Here is a 6,629-nt window from a genome sequence, read left to right on the forward strand (position 1 = left end):
GTGGTGTCGTTGGAGGTGTAGGTGCGTCCATGGGGATGATCATGGGATGCTCCGCATCATCTCCCTTCCCTTGGGGAAGATCTGTCCTCGGATCAAAATCCTCATCACCATGGTAGGGCGAGAGATCTTTGATGTTGAAGATGTCGCTCACGGAGTACTTGTCACGTGGGATGTCGATCTTGTAAGCATTGTCGTTGTAGCGTGCAAGCACCTTCAAGGGTCTATCTGCTCGTGGTCGAAGCTTGGACTTGCGTTCTTGTGGAAAGCGGTCCTTGCGAAGGTGTAGCCACACGAGATCACCAATATTGTAAATCATGGGGTGCTTGTTGATGTTGAGCTTGGTCGCAAGTCGTTGTACTTGGCGCTCGATAGTATGTCATGTATCTTCATGCACCTTCTTGAGATGAGTCACACGAGCACTTGCGTCCAAATTGATGCGCTCTTGGAGCGGTAAAGGGAGAATATCCAATGGTGACAAAGGGTTGAACCCATAGACGACCTCGAAGGGGGACTTGCCATTGTTGAGTGTCTTGCTCGGTTGTAGGCAAACTCGGCGATAGGTAGGCACTCCTCTCACTCCTTGATGTTCTTCTTGATTAGTACTCGAAGTAGAGCAGAGAGTGCGGTTGGTAAATTCCGTTTGGCCGTCGGTTTGTGGATGATATGCCATAGAGAAGAGTAGCTTGATTCTGAGCTTGGCGCATAGGGTCTTCCAAAAGTAGCTAAGGAACTTGACGCCGCGGTCCGAGACGATAGTTTTTGGCACTCCATGTAGACACAATATTTCCATACAGAAGAGATTAGCAACATGTGAAACATCGTCTATCTTGTTGCAAGGAATAAAATGTGCCATTTTTGAGAAACGGTCCACAACGACAAATACGGAATCCTTCCCATTTCGAGTCCTAGGCAAACCAAGTACAAAGTCCATGCTAATGTCTTCCCATGGTTGATGTGGAATTGGTAGGGGCATATAAAGGCCGTGGAATTGAGCTTTGGACTTAGCTTTGCGACATGTAGAGCATCGGTTGGTGAAGCGGTTGACGCCGCGAAACATCTTTGGCCAAAAGTAGTTCTTCGAGAGCGTGGCGAACGTCTTGTCTCGTCCAAAGTGTCCCATTAAGCTCCTCCATGAGATTCCTGCAAAAGCAACAAACAAAGAGAAGACCCGGGGGTGCAAAGTTTGTTAGCTCTCATAAGATACCCATCTTTGATGTAATAGCGTTCCCAAAAGTTGTGTGACAAACACTTGGCATAAGGAGTAGCAAAAGTAGGATCATGCTCATACAAGTCTTTGATATGCTCAAAATCAATGACATCCAATTCAAGTTGAGTGACAAGCATGCATATGCAAGAAAGGGCATCCGCTACAATGTTTTCCTTACCCTTAATGTACTTGATGACATAAGGAAAAGACTCAATAAATTCACTCCACTTAGTATGACGCTTGTTCAACTTGGTTTGGCCCTTAAGATACTTGAGAGTCTCATGATCGGTATGAATGATAAACTCATGGGGACGAAGGTAATGTTCCCATTCATGCAAGACTCGCACTAAAGCATAGAGCTCTTTGTCATAGATGGGGTAATTGAGTTGCGCGCCGGAGAGTTTCTCACTAAAGTAAGCTATGGGGCGCTTCTCTTGCGTTAACACACCTCCCATGCCATTACCACTAGCATCGCGATGAATCTCAAAGGGTTTGTCAAAGTTGGGTAAAGCAAGCACGGGAGCATGAGTAAGCAAGTTCTTAATCTCATTGAAAGCGGTATCTTGGGATGGCCCCCAAACAAAAGGCCCATTCTTCTTGCTCAAAGCATGTAAAGGCGAAGCAATGGTGCTAAAATCCTTCACAAAGCGATGATAGAAACCCGCAAGGCCAAGAAATCTACGCACTTGTTGCAAATTAGTTGGTTGTGGCCAAGTCTTAATAGCATTGATCTTGGACTCATCAACATGAACACCCTTAGAGGAAACAACAAATCCCAAGAAAACGAGCTTGTTAATGCCAAAAAAGGCATTTCTCCATATTAGCATAGAGATGCTCTTTTCGAAGAATTTGCAAAGCGGTTCTAACACGGGTGACATGCTCTTTGAGAGACTTGCTAAAAACAAGGATGTCATCGAAGTAGACCACAACAAATATACCAATGTAAGGGTGAAAGACATGATTCATAAGACGCATAAAAGTACCCGGTGCTTCCGAGAGACCCATAGGCATGACTAACCATTCATACAAGCCAAACTTGGTTTTGAAAGCGGTTTTACATTCATCACCCTCTTGTATGCGGATTTGATAGTAACCACTCTTAAGATCAATTTTGGAAAAGATAGTGGCACCACTAACTTCATCAAGCATATCGTTAAGGCGTGGAATGGGATACCTATAGCGAACGGTGATAGCATTGATAGGTCTACAATCGGAGCACATGCGAAAGCTACCATGGCACAAGAATGACCGGGACGGCACAAGGGATCAAACTTTCACGCACATGTCCATGGTCTATGAGTTGCTTTACTTGCCTTTGTATTTCTTTGGTTTCTTTGGGGTTGACGTGGTAGGGAGCTTTGTTCGAAAGCGGTGCTCCGGGGATGAGGTCGATGCGGTGCTCAATGCCTCATAGTGGAGGTAGTCCCGGAGGTAGCTCGCCGGGGAAAACATCGTGAAATTCCTGCAAAAGAGAAGACAACACTAGAGGAAGAGTGTGAGAAGTGTTAGTTTGTGGTGCATTGTCCTTGCACACGAGGACGTAGTGTAGGACACGAGATGGGTTCTCACACACTCCTCTTATCTCACTTTTGGTGGCAAATATGACTAGGTTCTTCTTTTCGCTCATCGTGGAGGTGTTTGATTTGGGCTTGTTGCGCTCACTCTCTTTTTGGTGGCTTGCTCACTCACTATGATCTCCACGATGGGTGGCTTGCTTATCAGCGACAACTTGGCTGGGAGACATGGGATGAAGTACATACTCCTTGCCCTTCATCTTGAAGATGTAGTGGTTCGTTCGGCCGTTGTGGATGACTCCTCTATCAAATTGCCATGGGCGTCCAAGGATAAGATGGCAAACGGTCATTGGAACGATGTCGCACTCCAAGGTGTCTTCGTAGGCGCCAATTTTGAAGGAGACTTGTACTCGATGCTCGACTTGGATAAAGCCGGAGTCGCTAAGCCATTGCACTTTGTATGGATGTGGATGCTTTGTCTTGGGCAATTGGAGCTTGGAGCAAAGTTCTTCACTTGCGAGATTATGACAACTCCCTCCATCGATGATGACCTTGACGGATCTTCCATTGATGCCGGCCTTGGTGTGGAAGACGTGGCATCTTTGGTCTTCTTCTTGGTGATGTTGGAGAGTTAAGACCTTGGAGACAACAAGGGCGAGACCTGAATCTTCATCGCAAAAGACTTGTTCCTCTTCATCGTTCACTTGCTGGTGCATGGCGACTTGCTCGATGGTGTCCATTTCTTCTTCACTCATTGAGTCGTAAGTGCCGTCGTTGTTGAGGATCATTGTCCGCTTGTTGGTGCACTCATAGGACTTGTGGCATCGGCCTCCGCAAGTGAAACACTTGAAGGAACTCATCTTGACGGTCTCATCGGTTGGGGTTGATGATGATGAAGCTCTCGGCTTGAAGTTGTTCGTAGTAGGATGACTTGGAGTTGGTGAAGCTTTCTTGGAACTTGACTTGTCGATGTTGCTAGTAGAAGGCTTTGTAGTCGGTGTTGGAGTCGTTGAATCTTGGTTGTTGGAGAAACCGTATGTCTTGGAAGAGAACTTGGCATACTTGAAATCATCTTGCACTTGGCCTTCCGCTTTGGTGACTTGATGCACTAGCTCGATGAGGTTCGAGTATGGTTGGAAGTCGGCGATCTTCTTGATGGGATGATTGAGTCCATTCAAGAAATGTGGCATAGTTTTCTCATCATCTTCCGTGACATTGGCTCTTGTCATTGCAATCTCCATCTCCTTGTAGTACTCTTCAACGCTCTTGGTTCCTTGCTTGAGTAGTTGGAGTTTCTTGAAGAGGTCGCGGTTGTAGTAGGTAGGCACAAAGCGTGCTCTCATGACATCCTTCATTTGCGCCCAAGTAGTGATAGGTGATTCACCTCTTGCGTCTCGGCGCTTGATAACTTGTTCCCACCAAATGAGGACATAATCTTGGAACTCAAGGGATGCCGTCGCGATCTTCTTCTCTTCTTCGTAGTTGTGCAAACGGAAGATCTTGTCAACTTTCAATGCCCATGAAAGGTATTCTTCGGGATTGTTGCTTCCGTTGAACATGGGCATGGTGAACTTGAGTTTGCCGTAGCGTTGCTCTTCATTGTGTTGGGGTCAGGGATGATGACGCCCATGTTGTTGATGATTGTTCAACTCGTAGTGCTCTTGGCACGGAGGGTTGTCAACCTCATGTTGCTCTTGTCGTGGATGATCTCCATTGTCTTCATGCTCTTGATGAACTTGTTGTTCTTGACGTGCTTGTGGAGGAGCTTGTCGAGCTCGAGGAGGAACTTGACGATGCACGCGAGCTTGATAAATCCTCTCACGAACTTCTTCTCGAAGTGCTTCTGCATGTTCATGAGCTTGTCGGCCTCGGTCGGCTACGGCTCGACTTGAATCGCGTAGAGCTTGTTGCGCCTCAAGTGCTTGAGCGTCACAGAGTTGTGGTTCTTGACGTTGTGCCTCAGCATCTTGAGCATTTTGGTGTACACGCGCTCGCTCTTCCCCTTCATGTTGGCGTTGTCGTTGCCGTTCTCGTGCTAGCGCAAAGGCCTCTTGGTTTTGACGTCGTCGGTGTTCTTGCGAGTCGGTGTCGCATAGAGGATTGAGGCTTTCTTGATGCTTGTTGCACGCAGTACGGCGAAGAGTGTTGGATGTCGGTGTACTTGAGCTGGAGAGGGTAAAGTCGGAGTGGCGACTTGAACGGCTCCTTCTTGAAGTGGAAGAAGAGCAGTTGAGCAACAAAGCACGAATCTCGTCCATTCTTGCGTCATTCTCTTGCTTATGATCGTCGAGCTTGTGGTCGAAGTAGTCCCTTGTACGTTGCTCGAAGAGTCGCAAGTCGGCGGCGAGGTTGTCGATGCATTCACTCATAGCTTGTTGCTCTTGATGCAAAGCATGTTGTGCACCAAAGAGGTGACTCTTGGTGACGAAGGAGTTCATGTCTTCGTCTTGCTCCATGAAGAGTGGGTTGATAGAAGTACTTGGCCTATCCATCATTCCAAGACAAATGTGAGTGGTAGAAATAGAAGAACGAATACCAAATGTACCTTGACCGAAGTTGAAAGTGGATCGATGATCACTCCAATGTAGGACAAGGAAATAGCACAATTGGTACTAGCTCTTGTCGGTTTCTCACACCTACACAAGTAAAAGCTTTTGGTGGAGCTTGGTTAGGATGGTGGCACAAAATTTCATGCAATTGTAAGTGAGCTTCAATAATGTTGGAAAAGATTCGCAAGATTCAATGTAACAAGTAGACCAAGCATATAAGGTACACGGGGACACACACGCAAAAGATAAGTGGGGTTGGGCAACCAAGGATGAGCCAAAATGTGGAATCCACAAAAATGCTCTTATTTCACAACACTAGAGATATGCTAGCACGATTGCACAATAGGCGGATACAAATAACTCATGCACAACCTACTTAGCAAAAATGCAACGACTTTTATCCCAAGTACGCTCTATGCAAGGTGTTCCGATGATATGATACAAGATGATCTAGTATGACAATCTTAATGTTATATGATGCTATGGTTCTTGCTTAAAAGCTCTTTGCTTTTCTTTCCTGTTTGCTTAAAAGCTTGTTTGGCTCTTTGATGTTTGATCTCTTTTCTCGTGCAATGCTTGACGAACCAAGATAGCAATTGTGTATGCGATGACAACTTTGTGACACAAGAGATGATACCAATATATGCAACAATGATGTATGTATGCTATGGGAAGTATGATCATTAATGTGCACAAGTCTCGTTGCCGGCAATACTCAATGGCTAGTCTCGATGGGTAAGCAACACAAAGGAGTAAGGCTATGATGGCTATCAATGTAATGACAAGAGTGATATGTCCAATACCAAGATGCGGTTACCGTTCTTGCTTCCGGTATGGTGTCAAAATGGTGGCATGAATACCAATGTGTAGTCGAGGTGGTCGTTGTTGATGACGCGTCCGTGGCGAAGATGAGCGGCGGTGATGTTGATGTCGAACCGTACCTAAATAGCTGAAACACAAGTAGGACACGGTACCGCAACTCAAATTCTCAAAGCAAATTGGACCAAAATTGTCAGAGTTGGAGTTGGTAAGTGGTGGTTGTGTATGTGGTATATGGTGGGGCTATGCGGAAGTGGTGGAGGTATGTGGAAGTATATGTGGGCACCGGAACAAAATTTGGGGAAAAATGGACGGAAAACGGGCGGTGGAGAGGAAGTGGTGCTGCCAGGGGTCATGGCCAGATGTCCGGGGCGCCGGATGTCCGGGCTCTGGATACGTGGATGGATTCGAAGAAGGTCGTGAGTAGAGGTCAAATCCGGGCAAAATTCAGCGAAAATTTGTGGATGTAAATTGGGGAAAAGTGGATGGAAAGCTAGATCTACCTGCAACACACGAAATCCGCGGATCAAAGCTAACAAA

Source organism: Triticum aestivum, chromosome 5A, assembly GCF_018294505.1.
Source record: "Triticum aestivum cultivar Chinese Spring chromosome 5A, IWGSC CS RefSeq v2.1, whole genome shotgun sequence".
NCBI classification, from domain to species: domain Eukaryota; kingdom Viridiplantae; phylum Streptophyta; class Magnoliopsida; order Poales; family Poaceae; genus Triticum; species Triticum aestivum.